Source organism: Nuphar pumila, chromosome 5 (genome assembly GCF_984573655.1).
Source record: "Nuphar pumila chromosome 5, dmNupPumi1.hap1.1, whole genome shotgun sequence".
NCBI lineage: Eukaryota > Viridiplantae > Streptophyta > Magnoliopsida > Nymphaeales > Nymphaeaceae > Nuphar > Nuphar pumila.
Genome location: NC_143253.1, coordinates 122,850,404 through 122,866,331, shown reverse-complemented (window position 1 = coordinate 122,866,331; position 15,928 = coordinate 122,850,404). Strand labels below are relative to the sequence as shown.

At 35.3% G+C, this 15,928-nt stretch overlaps 1 pseudogene; it reads right to left on the bottom strand.

Moving 5' to 3' along the window:
* Positions 1-691: 691 nt before the first annotated feature.
* Positions 692-14,011, bottom strand: LOC149838474 (O-fucosyltransferase 15-like; annotated as a pseudogene).
* Positions 14,012-15,928: the final 1,917 nt, after the last annotated feature.

The following is a 15,928-nucleotide window of genomic DNA, read 5'->3' as shown; positions in this document are numbered from 1 at the left end:
CATACGGTCTCATGGTTCTGAACTCTCTCTCTCTCTCTCTCTCTCCGGCAACAGTATGAACTCGACATGGTACTGCCAATAATTAATGGCTGATAAAATTAGTAGAATTATAACCCCCACTCGATTATCCTGACAGTCCTAAAACCAGGCTTTCTGACTTTTAGGCTTGGTTGGACAGAGACGGCATCAGGGTCAGGCTGCCCATGGCGATGAAGGGCACTAGCCCACCATGGTTGGGTTGCTTGGGTTGCTTATGCCCCCACTAACTTTCATAGCCGTTGATGCCATTGGTCAAGTGGATGAACGGCATCCAAATAACCCCTGACGGGAGTGGGGATAAGGCTGACCTGATCGGCGCATTCGAACTTGGGCTGGTCATGCAAATCTAGATGCAGTGCAACTTTGCATCCGAAGCTTTTTACGCTTTACTTTGTAAAGCAAATAGGATCAGCCTGAGGGTCTGGATGGGATGCTTGTCAGGTCAGTGGTAAATCAGTATCATTTCCGGACTCTGTGCGATGATGTATGAGATCATGCATTCATTTGACCTAAAAGTCCGATACACGAAAGCATAGGCAAGTATTTGTTCTCCTGCTCTGACTGCAATTGACAAGCGAATACACATGGAAACATCCATATAATCTGCAATATTCCAATAAATTGATCACCTTGATCAGGTGCAGCACGCTTGAACATAGAGATTAGCAAGGTTTCACTGCTTATGACCATCCTTTTCTATAGAGTTGAGACAGTTATAAGCAACGTGAACATCTCTTGATGATAAGATATGCAAAATCACTGAAAAGTCCAATCGTTAGCATTTGACCTGAAGGGACATCACCCCATCTTACACATGCACTCATGAGATCGAGGATGCCGGTAAATACTCCTTGCCGATGGCCTTCCTTGAACCTTTTCACTCTCCCTGAATGTCTTTCTCACTCTAACCTGGAATTCATTCCAATCTATCGTAGAATTTTTTAACAGAAGGCCAACCAGCCTACGCTTATTGGGTCGTATAGTTGGTAGCCTACCACCGCCAAAATATGCCCTGTAACCAGCTACTAGTGAAGACAGCTGACTCCCTGGGTCAGTCATCGCAAATGAATCAGCAGAAGCACATCCAATGAAGTCTAAGGCTGCCAGCTGCAACAACAACAAAATCCATGTTAAGATTCAGACTGCAAAAAGCTTGAATTGAACTCGATGTGTGAATCAAGTTTAACTAGAATTAACCAGATATAGACAACCATCAAAGTAGAGTGCTTGGACGCATCCACTTATACAGATAAAAGTGTTAGGTTAGAATTAGCTTGGATCATAATGCAATTTCCCACTGTCCCATTACGTGGATAAATGGGTGCCAGCAGATGATTAAAGTATCATCTGAGCATTGAAGTTTAAATAAATCTAAAAGCATAACATTTCATGAAAAAAACATGCCCTCGTAGGATAAAGAGGCAATTCTATGAAGATAACGGGTGTTAAATAAATCCAACAAACAAGTGTTCTGTAAATTAAACCTAGTACATCATTATCCATTTCCTTTTTCAAGCTGCAGCAAGACTATTAAAAGCCATAGCTTGGCTACGGCTAGAGATTGACGGTAGTGAAGCTTCAAAAATGCTTCAGCTTTGGTTTTTTTGTTCGTGTGCAAATACTACCACTATAAGCAATAAAGCTTTGATAATCTGTAAAGAAGTCTGGTTCAAAATAGACGTATTGCATTCCCCATCAAACAGCAATTCAAGGTCAAATCACATATTACATGCATAACTACATGTTCATAAGTTTCCTAATTGCAAGAATAGATACATCCTCCGTGTTTAGCAAAAATCCTTCATGTATCCAAGCTTTTCCACAGATGAAAACTAGAAATTTATATTTTAACCTCAGCTATTAAGGTAGACTCCCCTTCAGCCACTTGAAAAACTGCAAGAACAAGAAGCATAGCAAATTCCATAATCACCTTAAGTTTCTACTCATTTACAAGGAAATCCTAAGGTAAAGAAATAACCAACTTTGCCGCTTTTTCCCAAACCAAACCAACATCAATGTACAAAATCAGTTTCTTTCTCCCAACATGTTGGCTGTTCTTAATCCTTTTCTGAGAATAAACCCAATATACTGAGTTTATTCAGAAAATAGAAACTGCTATGATTCTGTTTCCGCATTATGGTGGCAAGCATGCCAATTGACCATAATCAGGTAAGACTATTGCAGAACAGCATACAACCTCATTAAAGAGATAATAGTTGCAAGTTAACTCTCAAATTTCAGAAACCATTTTTTTGAATTACCTGAGAAGAGAAGTTTTTAAATGGCTCCATTTCTTTGGAAGAAAGCAGGTCTTCCTTTGTAACTAAATTAGGATACAAACTGGTCAGTGCAACCATCCTTGACTTTCCTCCATAAATATGTGTACCTGCCAGATATATTCTTTTCTTGTTTTTCGTTTAAACCCAAGGGCTGCAAGCATGATTGCTATTTCTTCAGGAGACAACGGGTATAGCCCTTCAGATCGCAGTGTTGCTGCAGAAGGTAACCTGCATGATTGAACATCCGGTTTCACACACACACACACACACACAGAGAGAGAGAGAGAGAGAGAGAGAGAGAGAGAGAGAGAGAGAGAGAGAGAGAGAGAGAGAGAGAGTTGTATGTGTATTTATTAATATATGTATGTATATGTACATATGTATGTGTATAACATATGCAAAACCATTATTTACTTTGTACTATTTTTAAGGAGTGAGAGAGCAGGAAAATGGATTGCACGATATGCCTCCAACTCCTCTCTCTCCTCTTCACCACCACCAAACTCACATAGAGAATAAACTGCCATGTCAATTTCAAACCGCAGATGCATGGCTAGATACTTGGAACTTTCTTCAAGAGCAAACTTTTCCCATGTCCTAGTGGAATTTGCTACATAGTGACCTAGCAGATTATGATCCACGGCACCCAGTCTCAATGTATGCTGACGCATCCTTTGCACTAACAAAGCACCGGTTTCTTGGATTTTATGAACAAACCTTAGTGCATGAAAATTACATCTGCAACAAAGTCTCTATATGAATGTCATCGATTAGAAGAAATCCATTGGGTAGAGGAAAATATAGAAAGCGAGAAGTAGCTCACATTATAGGAAACAATAAAACCACAATGACAATGCAGATACGGTACAAGAAAAGTTTAATAAACTTACCCATCTGATCTATAATTAACGGAAATTGAAAAGAAAGCAGGAAATCAGAAAAGACCATTGCCCATACGAGATATATTACATGTTAGAATAAACAATAGAGCTTATTAGTTTAAGAAATGACAATCCTTTTGCACAAATACCTAATTTAAAACATCATTTATAATAAATCAAATAAAAAATAAATAAATGTGTTAATTAGTTTCCAGTCTAAAGTATAAATGTGCTCCTTTCATGTTCACAGTTATGTCATGGACTTTCCTATATTTGAGCAATGTAACTTTAACATGTGCATATGAAGGTTTAACTGCAAATTCACAGGCTTTTCCCTAAGATGTATTTTCACATTATCCACATAAATGAGAATGGAGGAAGACCAAAGTTGTCAGTCGAGGAAGCAGGAGTGGAAAGCGGTTTGGGAAGTAGAAGCGAAGCACTTCTAAAATTTTAAGAAGCGGAAAGCGCGGGACGATTTAGAAGCGAACCAGGAGTTGTCTCGGAAGCGAGAAGGAAAGCAACCTAGGAAGCGAAGAGGAAACAAAAAGGAAACGAAGAGGGAAGCAACCTAGGATCTGAGTGGAAAGCGAATAAGAATCGGGTTTTCCCGATATTGGGCAAAAAAAAATTTGTTAAAAGGCTCCAAGCCCTTAAAAAAAGAAAATTCACTTCTTAATATTGGGAAACGAAATGGGAAGCACACTTCACATTTAAGAGGGTCGCTTCCCCGCGCTTTCTGGAAGCAACGCCCTTTTGAAACGTATTTCCCTGAGTGCTATATCATTTCCTGTAACCCTGAAGAAGACCCACATTGAGGGGAGGGATGAGAGAGAGAGAGCATTTATTTTGAAGAATCACCCCTTCGGAGCTTTAGAGGAGTGATCCATTGATTATTTTTATTAGAACCTATATAACATGGCTATGTCCCTTGTCACGAAATAGCACAGATCGCAATGTAGTCCATAATGAACTCCAAGAATCGAAACATAATACATTTAGACAAAAACATAAGAACTAAAATGAAACACATGGAATGTAAATGAATAACTTCATTAATAAAGAACATTAAAAATACAAAAAAAAATACATTTAATCCTCACTATAATACACTCAAAACATACAAAACCCTAAAATTACGCATCACTCTCTCACTTTACAAAGCACACACCCACCCCTATTTATAGAGAAGAAAGGGAGAAAGAATAGAGGAAGAGGGGAGAGAAAGAGCCCTCTCAAGTAATGAGGGAGGGACCTCCCAACGGCTAGAATTCTAGCTGTTGGGATCAATTTAACTTGTTTGACTTGGTCCCAAATATATATATTATATATATTTACTTATAATAAATAAATATATAATACATTACAATATAAATATATACATATAATATGTATATAAAGATACATATATGCATATATATATGAACATATATGTATATACTATACTATATACATAAATATGTATATGTACAATTAACAATATATATATATATACAAAAAGGATACATTGATCTTAACAACCCCCCCTCAAACTTACAGTGACTCACTATAAGTTTGCAAATACAAACAAAGAACCCTTACATACAAGTTTGTATTCAATTTATAATTTATAATTTATAATTATATTTTCAGTTTATAACTTTATATTTTCAGTATATAATATATATTTTAGATATAGCATATATATTTAGATTATATTCACTTTATTTTGAATTTATTTTGTATTTAAAAAATATTTAATATATATATATAGCCATGTCCCCGTACCCACATTTTCTGGAATTGCCGTGTTGTACCCTTCGCACCCGTACCAAGGTGACATATATATATATATATATATATATATATACCCATATTTTTAGAAATCCCCATGTTGTACCTTTTGTACATGTGCCTATGTGACATATATTAGAACCCTTCATTAAGGTTAGTACAAATAAGATCCTTCCTGTATTAATATTACAACAGTAGGCATCTTCTGTGGTCTATATATTACAACTTAGCCACTTATAAATGGCATGAATATTACTGTCATTTAATGCCTCCACTTTTAGGCTTTACTATTATGTTTTAACAGCTTTCCTCAAGCTGTACATGATTTCTTATCATGGACAGCTTGTGTTTGATAGACCAACATTGCACCTTGGTAAGTCCTTATGTAAAAATCTCAAGAATCGATTTTATGTATCCATATCTTATATCTTTTCTTATCTCACATATGGTGCACAAGGTGACCAATCATCCACAGAGCACTTCACTGAATAGCGGTTTTAAATGGCCAAACTATATGTAGTTCTTTCCCAAGTTTAGTTTGCACAGCATGCTCATATGCATTGAGTTCTACAAACACAACTATCCGGATTTTACTATAAAATATGTCGAGTTAGAACTGACAAACTATGCTGATGCTTGAACTTGCTTATGTAAATATATCCATGTTCAATAAATGATAATCTTGGATGCTGATTGCATTTGAAAATACAGTTAATCTGTTTCACCCCAGGTTTTCATTTTCATCCTGCTTCATTCTTCCCTAGTACAGACTGTCCGGTAGTTTCATTCATTTAATCTTCCTATTTGACATGAATGGAGAAACAGTGACTGGAAAAGTTTGAAGGACCACAGTTTTTTCATAGATGGATTAGGGCCAGAGGTTCTACACGGTGGACGAATTGAAAGATCTGAATATAACGCTTAAGAACAGCACAGAAATACATTTGAAATCAGTGTAATTATTATTTTTAAGAGACTATCTGCACTGTCTACAGCTTCAAATAAAAAGCTAAGATGATGTTCACCTTTGCTGTAAACAAATGCATTGAGGGATGGGGTGCTACTCCTCACAAGATATTTAATTACTGCTAATAGTTCTCTATAAGTTTCTGCAAGAAACAGAAACTAGGTGATTTTAAATAGCATTTAAACATGATGTTGCAAACAGATATTCACACCAATGAGTACAATCTGCTCCAGTAGAAGGACCATCCTAATTAAAATTGTATTCGAAAATTTAGTGAACATGCATGCAATATGTTATTCTAAGCATCCTATCAATCATCAAATAAATAAACCATGAAGAGCATTATATTGACTTAGGATAAAGATGAATGAGGAAAACAGTCCTTGTATGTTAATATGTGTGTGTGTTCAAGAGAAAAGGTGTATAAGGCCAAATTCACATAACGATAATACTACACAAAATGGATAACGTTTTCATTCTTAACATAAACTCTTAAGATAATATCATGCAAAATGCATTCTAGGATAAATTGCCATTAAACTGCCATATAATCGATAAGGTGAGTCAGTTGCCTTTTCTTAATTTGCTAGATAAAGTTGTCTATTCTATCTTGAACATAATCAACTAAGCCACACTGCACATACAAAGGTGAAAAACATGAAACAAGCAGAAAATATATGGAAAAACTAAAACCCAACAATTGCTCCTTTCTAAAATAAAATGGTCTACAAGCTTACTTTTAGAAATTGGAGAATGATATTAATTTGTAGACATACCTGCAATTGAGAAGGAACTGGATCAAACGTTAAGCGGTTTGCAAATCCCACAAAATGAACCACATGATTTTGTAGAAGAATAGGCAAAATCCTTTTCCGGAAGAAACTTGGTTTAGCCTCTTTCATAATATCTGAATCAGTCACCTAATCAAGAAGTATCAGTTATAAAATAAAATAAAACTTCAATCACAACAAAAATGCTAATCACACAAGAGCTACAAGCTTTACGCTTACTACATTACCAATTGCCTCTAAATCTAGTGACTGGAGTTCCAGCGGAAGTTCTTTCACAATTCTAATATCATCCTTTAGGTAGTTAATAAAATATTCCTCCTGATAGATGTCCCCGAATTGGCTGATAAAATATAAAACTGTTATTTCTACTTTACACCAAATACAAAACACAAAGTGAGGATGGCATTCACAATGTGGCAGCAAGACAATCAATATATATGAACATCTTGTCTGGATTTGAGAGAAGCAGCTTCTGGATCAACAAAAGAAATATTGCAGAAAAAAAAGTAAACCAAGACTCTTGTAGACAAAACCAATCATGAAAAACCATTCAAACTGTAATTGATGGTAAATGTCGTTGATGTAACTATAGCTGAAAGTGTGAGAATTGCATGAATAATAACTGAAGTCAATTTTCCCTGCCAGACAATTTGTTGACTTCTGGAATTCCATTGCATGATTGAGCATCATGCCCTTTTCTTCATCAATCATGGTGGCAGTAGTAATGAGATATATAATGTAGATATGCAGTAAAAGACCATTATGAATAGCCAATGGGAGCCTCTGATTATAATGTCAGGAAGCACAGTATACTTCCTGGCTCCCCATGACACATTTACAGATGGTTCCATAGTCACAACTATCACTGATATTTTGAAAATGACTCTTTATATGGTGATAGTTTCAAAGAGTGATATTATATTGAAAAAAAAGCTATATATTCCAAATGTATCTTGTTCTGTAAAAGTTTATGTTTTTCACCTGATATTAATGTGACGAACACATTTTGTATTAATTTACATTCTGTTTTTATTGTATATATTATATATTTATATATACTGATATCTACGAATATTTTCCAATGACTTTCCCAAGAATAACTCGTTTTTTAAAAATATTGCCATTTTCTGGCTGATATTTCCTGATAATGTAATTATATCTATGGGTAGTTCTTATACCAGGGATACAAAGTACATCCTGGTGGACAGCTTGACATAAATGATTTGAGGCCGGAATTTGAAACATTTTTACCAATTTGTAAATGGTTTGAGGCCGGAATTTGAAACAACCAAATCAGCCCTTCTACATAGAGGAAAAGTTCCCTCTATTATTGACACTATTAAAGAATTAACTATGGAGAAAAATAAGCTAAAAAAGAATACTCCAAAAAACGAAGAGGATTTCATTCTAGTCGTATCTAGACCAGACAACTATATGTGCACTTATAGACTGCCTCATTTCGGTAGACAAGACAATTATTATGACAAAAGGAAAGTCATTTGTCACCACTGTCATGAACTGAGACATTATAGGCCTCGATGTCCTAAATTAAGGAGAAAAGATAGAAAAAAAAGTTGCATTAGTCGATTCATCACAAGAATCAAAAGATCAAGTCAGTCAATATGCACCCATATCTATGACACAACTAATGAAAATTTTTCAACATCTTCTCAAATGAGCATCTTCCTCAACTGAAGCCTCAACCGGAGTAGTTGTTTCATCCTTCTTTATTCCCGGTAACTTTCCTTGGCTTCTTCTTAACTTTGGTGTTTTGTTTCTTATGACCCCAAATAATAATAGTTTGTTTGAATATCATAATAATAACTCAAGTGTGTTAAATGTTTTCACAACCGATGATACAACTCTTGAAATAAAAGGAATAGAAAATTTCAAAAATTTTTAAAATTCTAAAAAATTCTTTATCCCAAAAGTTAGATATATTCCCAAATTAAATCTAAATCTTTTATCTGTCTCTCAAATATCTGATTATGGGTGTAACATCTCCTTCTTTTCTCATGATTGTTGGATACAGGATCGCCAGTCAGAGAAGCTGATAGGGGAAGGACATAGAAAATGAGGACTCTACTATATGGATTCTTTGGAATTACCCAATAATGTTTTTTATTATAATGTTTAAAAATTGGATTTAGATCTATAACACAAAAGACTTTGCCATCCTCATATATCCAAAATCCAACACTTTCCAAGTTTAGAAAAATTTTGTAATTCTGAAAATTTTGCTTGTAAAGATTGTATTCTTCGTAAAATAAAGAAATTACAATTTCATGATAAAACTTTTGTTTCATCTAGACCACTTGAGTTAATACATTCGGATGTTTGGAGTCCCGCACCAATCATATCAAAAGGCGGATACACATATTATGTATTTTTTATTGATGACTTCTCTAGGCATACTTGGATCTACTTCCTTAAACATAAATTAGAGGTTTTTTTGCATTTTCAAATATTTCACAAAATGGCTTAAAATAAATTTCAAAATGATATTTTCATTTTTCGCACCGACTCAAGAGGAGAATTTTTGTCAAAAGAATTTAAAGATTATCTCAATTTATATGGCATTGCACATCAAAGATCTTGCCATCACACACCACAACAAAATGGTTTGGCCAAACGAAAACACTGACACATTATGGAAACTACTAGGACCTTATTGATAGCAAACCAAATGCTAAAAGATTTTTTGGCTGAAGCAGCCCTAACTGCTACCTATCTCATTAACTGAATGCCATCTTCTTCTTTGAAAAATATAACTCCAATTGAAAAACTTGTTGAATTATCTCCTGATTACTCTAGGTTAAGAGTTTTTTGATGCAAATGTTTTATCTTCACTAACAAGAATGATAAACTCTCTCCCCGTGTCATTCCTTGTGCCTTCTTAGGTTATACATAATAAAAAAGGCTATAGGTGTTTTGATATTAAAAATGAAAAATGATATGTATCAATAAATGTATCCTTCTTGAAAAAAGAAAGTCTTTTTTATTTTCAAAAGGCCAAAGAAGTAACTGAATATTCCTTTTTGATAGATTTGACTTCGAAATTTAATGAATGTGACATTGACGATGGTCAAGATATTATTGATAAAGAACGTAATGTAATTAACGAAGAACAAACCCATAGGGAAACCAATTGTTTACAATACTCAAGACGTAGGGAATCCAATCTTCCATGTGCATTGGAAAAATATTCAGAAGTACAAACCAAAAGATCATTCAGACTCTCTAAACCTTCCAGTAAATTTGTGTCCTACGAATCCTTTAGGTGTTTATAAGATTAAAACCAAAAGTGATATAACTCTTGAAAGATATAAAGTCAGATTAGTGACCAAAGGGTATCCCCAAGAGTATGGCATAGACTACGAAGAAACTTTTGCTCCAGTTGCCAGGATAACCACAATTAGTACCTTAATAGCCTTAGCTTATGTTATAAAATGACTTATATTTCAAATGGATGTTAAAAATTCTTTTTTCAATAAAAACTTAGTTGAAGAAGTATATATGGAAGCACCACCTGGTATAAGTATTCCTAAGGGTAAGGCTCTTCATTTAGAAAAAGCTATTTATAGTCTTAAACAGGCACCAAAAGCCTGGTATAACAGGTTTAGTCATGTTATGCTTGATATTGGATTCAAAACTTGCCTGTCTGACACCGCTTTGTTTGTTAAGATTTCTGATGTGAGGATTATTCTTCTTCTTTTTTATGTGGATGACATGATCATCACCGGAGGAAACAAACAGAGAGTTGAAAATATTAAAAAGCTTCTTAAAAATCATTTTAAAATGACTGATTTAGGTTTATTGAGATATTTTTTAGGAATTAAAGTTGCGTATTCTCCTCGAGGTTATTTATTATCTCAATCTAAGTTTGTTTTTTATATTATTTTCAGGTCCGAGATGATAAGAAAGTGGATACTCCAGAAGTTGTAACACCAAAATGAGAATCGATGATGGAAAACCTCTTGAAGATCTCAATCCTTACAGACAGCTTATTAGAGCACTTTCATATCTCTTCATTATTAGACCTGATATAGCACATGTTGTACACACAGCTAGTCAATTTCAACACACTCTCAATTCTGTTCACATGATAGCAGTTTTGCGTATTATTAGATAATTAAGTCTTCTCTTTCATGAGGCCTCTTCTTGTTTGCTTCATTTTCATTAGATTTAATTGCTTATGTTGATGTTGACTTTGGAAGTGAGCCCAATGATAGAAACTCAACCACTAGTTTTTGTGTTTTCTTAGGTGAATCCTTGATTTCGTGGCGGTGCAAGAAGCAGTAAAAGGTCTCTCCTTCGTCAACCGAAGCTGAATACCAAGCCATGGTCAACACAACGATGGAGGTAGTCTGGCTCAGAAGATTGCTGGTTGACATGGGAGTTGAAGTGACAAAAACCTCATGCATGTATTGTGACAACAAGAGTGCGATCTACATTGTCAGCAACCGAACATTTCATGAACCATTGGTTTGCCTTATATTACATCAGAATATCAATTAGTGGATTTCTTCACCAAACCTCTCATTGCTCCTAGATTTCATTTTCTCTTAAACAAACGTTCGCTCATTGTACCATAAGTTTGAGGGGGAGTGTTAAAAAGTATATATACATATAAATATAATTATATAATATATTTTAATATATAATAATTTATATATTATTTATATTTTTTTCTTTTTCTTTTTCTTTTTCTTTTTCTTTTTCTTCTCTTTATTTATTTTTCGTATTTTAGGATTGTCTAGTTCATATTAAACTAGAGTCAAAACTAGTCAAAGATTTGACTAGTTTTGAATAGCCGTTGAAGCTAGTCCAAGGACTCTCTTGGAGCCCTCTAAAGGCTCCTCTCTTTCTCTCTCAATGTATATAAATAGGGGTAACTCCTCTCTCATTATATCAATGCTTCTTAAGCATTTTATGTGAATGAAATAAAGTTTATTATTTTTCTTTTGAGTTCTCTCATTTATGCCCTTTTGTGGGTTATGATTAAAGTGTCCTTTGATAGACACTTATTGCAAGCATTTGTGCTTCCGTGGAAGATCCTCATTTCCTTACAACAATTGCACCTTATGTCAGGATTAGAACATGAAAAGCAATTGTTCCAATCACAAACTGACTTTTAAAGTATCCCAGGCCCACGAGACTAGTCAGCCTGTTATATGCTTAAGGTCAGGCTTCATATGATATACCCACTTTCCCATCTCTTCCATTCCTTTCAAAAGGCGAAGAAGAATGGTTAGATTACTCAAAATTTGCTGAATCTGGAATAGTCCAATCTCTAGCCAACTTTTTGATGAAACAACAGGACTGAACAACCTCTATTCAGCTTGGTCGTATCATTTCCACCCATAGGTTCAAGCCAATATGGATTATTTTATTCTAATGCTACCTTTTATAGTAAAATTAAGTAATGTAGAAGACGAAAAAAAAACTGACATGGAACACAAGATTGTTTACCAAAATTTTTCCACTCATGTCTATCTGAACAAGGTTTCCAGGCAGATGCAGAAAGAAAAGGCTCATGCCACAGGTCTTGAGGTTCATGACTTTCGACTCCCTAAGTATAAGACAGTCAATTTTAGGATGTCTAACAAACCAAGAAGCGAAATTTAAAGTGACTTCAAGCCATATTTTGATGCTAAATAAAAAAACAAGTAAAATGTAAAGCAACTTTATGTCACTATTTTTAAAAGTAAGATCAAAGTCAAAATACCTCAGCCAAGGAATGAACAGCTAATGCCAGAAGCTTAGAGCACATGACTCTCTCACGGTGTTTTACTTTTGTAAACTTCTTCCATTCACCCTAGAAATATCCATAAAAAATGTAACAGAAGATCAAATTTCTCATTAGCTCCAAATGTGTTAGATATTTGAATTACGAAAATCAGAAGTTAGAGACACAAACAAATTTGTGTTGTTTTAAGTTTCACAAAATTCACACATTAGGTTATAGAAGTATCGAGTTAAGGATGAATAAATCAATTCAAATGGTACAGTTTTTGGCTTGCTGTAACTTTTTCATTTCCATGACTGCTTTTATGCCTTGTCACGCATATTGGATGTTTACTTTAACAAGCTTATTTTCAGAGATGCCATATTAAATAGATGCAAAGAATTCTCTTGATTGTATTTTCTATTTCTGAAGATGAAACCAGTTGCTGTTAAAATATTATATTACAAAATCAAGAAAAAAGAAAGGATAAAAGTTACATAAACAATTTGCCCATTTACTTACACAATATTTGAAACAATATGCTAAATGTCAATGAAAGAAAAAAATAGATAATTCCACTGATGCAATTATCTTGGCAATTCACTTCCTTGCATGCACTTGAAGTACATAAATGCATTATTTTTATGAAAATTTTGCACGAAGAAATTATTTCTGATGTTGATTGAATCATAACTGACTAGAAAGCTGCATATTTGTCGTATAACTTTTCCAGAGTTAAAGAAAAAAAAAGGAAAAAGACTATGTTGTTCAATTCTGCAAATAACTTTACATGGTTTAGCTTATACTCGGCTTCACTTCAGTATCGACTCTGCTTTCTATGCTAAACAGTTCCTCTCATCTACGTTGACCAAGCTATGCTAGTCGAGTTAAAGGAGATACCATAGCGTTTAGGTATGCAATTAAGTTCGTCAAATAACTTGTAAGGTGCATGTCGAGACCCTCCAATGATCCAACTGGGCCTTATCAAATGCTATGTAAGTTTGCAAATTTCGGCCACAGTGTGATCTCCCACATTCATATAATGCGACTCTATTGTTTAGTTAACTACTTAATTGACATTTACATGTGTGCCAAGACATACTGAGAATGACGTCTGATGCAAGTTAATTTATATGAATCATGAGGTAAAGTCTCGAAATCGACATTGATGTAGCGAACCAGATGAGTATTAAGTAGCTTAATCCCCGTAAAATTTACTTGCAAGGCACATTTCTACACAGGCATGTCAAGAAGCCTATCCTTTTTACTTTTTTTTTATAGCCAAGACTGAAGACCATCTATGTACCCTGCATAAATTCACATAATTCATGTGCACGGATGCACAGAAAAGCACATGCACGTATCAATCAGCAGCAAAGAATGCACTCTCTTTGTAGCCACACTAAAAATTTCCCCCTTTCATCTCAACCGAGAGACGCGCATACCTCAAGCAGCAAATTAGGGCTCAGAAACCGGTCCTCATCTTCGATGCGGGGCAGCATCCACCAATTCAGCAACAAGAACGCTGCAATCAGACCTAAGATCGCGATCATCCCCCTAAATCGCCGCCTCCTCGCGTGCGGCTTCGTCCCTGGGGAGTTAACACCGATGATCAGGCCTCCGATTCGTGGCCAGAATCTCCATCGCCCCTTCGATCCGGCATCGCCGGAGAACCGAATCTGCGGGCCGCCTGACCGCGACGGAATCGAGCTCCGGGGAGACGATTGCCGGATCCTCGGCGTCGAGTTGTTGGATCTGGCGTAGAAGGAAGAGGGCGCCCTAACATGGCCGAATTGAGGATCCACGTCCTCTGGTCCGACTTATTCAGCCATGGCCGAGATTAGCAGAGAGGAAATTCTGTATTTATTTTTAAAGGCCGGAGGGAGAGGACGGTGCTGAGAGACAAAAAGCTAAAGCCATAGGCAAGAAGATTTCATAATAACAACGTTAGTAAATAATGTTGTCAGGCATCCTCAACATAAGCAGTCTCCCGTGTGTTTTCAAAACATAAATGAGAATCGACACCCCTCACAAGATTTCAAATCTTTGAGAATGGGTTCCTTGAAAGTAGATCTTTGCGTTTGACAGAACCATCTAATCCCGTGTGTTTTTTGTTCTTCGTCTGAGCTAGCAAATATTTTCCAATGTTTGAGATTATCGTGATTTTGTCACGCTTCTAGACTCAATCCTGTTTTGCATCGATGGCAAGTTCAGAAGCTCTTCAACCTCGGGATCCTCCAGCAGCAATTGCTCGTCAGGCATGAGCAGTTCTTGACCTATTCTTCAGCTTCCGAATGCTCTGGTGATATGGAATCTTAGTTTACACTGATTCTAATCTTCCTTGATATAATGGGATTTGTTGATTGAATCGGACCTGATCCATCAAAGTTTAAAGAAATCTTAAATCTGAGTATGTTGATTGGCTTAAGCCTAATCAAACTTTGTTAGGTTGGATTTTGTCATCTTTGACCCAACAAATCGGGCTTAACTTTGTCATTCAAAGTTTAGAGTGCCTGAAGTCCTCATACGTTGTCAAAGGGATGCAATTGAAATCACGATTTCAAGACATAAAAAAAAAACTCTAAATCTATCAATAAATATTTTCAAAATCTAAAGGCCTTGCACATAGCATCAAAACCTATAAAAAAAATATTATATGATTATGCAGATTTAAGGTCTTTCAAATGAGTATCTTGCTTTTAAAAACACTAGTGAGACAAGATTCAATCCTCTCTCATTGAATGAACTCCACAAGATGATATTGATTCAAGAAGCTCAATTAAATAAATCTAAAGAAAGCAATACTAATAGTATTAGCTATGCTGTCAATATGGTTTCTAAACCAAATTTTAGCAACCAAAACAAAAATTACAACCATGAGAGAAGTGATGTGGTGGATTTCAAAGTATCGTGGTCATGGTAGATCAAATAATGGTAAAAACTTCTATCAAAATAATCGTCTTCGTCCCATATACCAAGCCATCTTGCCAAAACATGTTATAAATATATTAACCTTCTTTAAGAAAAATCTGGTCCATCGTAGGCATATATAGCCACTCCAAAAAATGGCCAGGCACAGTAGTATGGTCAAGTGCAATAGTTTCTTGATGACAACTGGTACCCAGACTCAGACTTTGGTGCTACACATCATATTACTAATAACATCAACAATTTGTCCATGCATTCAGAATACTCAGGTGTTGATACCGTCAAAATTAGTGATGAAATAAGTTTGAACATCAACCAGGTTGGCTCTTTTAAGCTTTTCTAATCAGTTAGTTATGAAAGATGTCTTACATGTACCTAAAATGACTAAAAAATTGTTATCAATATAAAGTCTAACTCAAGATACTAACATATTTTTTGAGTTTCATGCTAACTTTTGGTGTGTAAAGGATCGTCATACAACGAAGATTCTGCTGAAAGGCTCAAGCCATGATGGGCTCTATCAATTGAACAAGCAGCGGTTA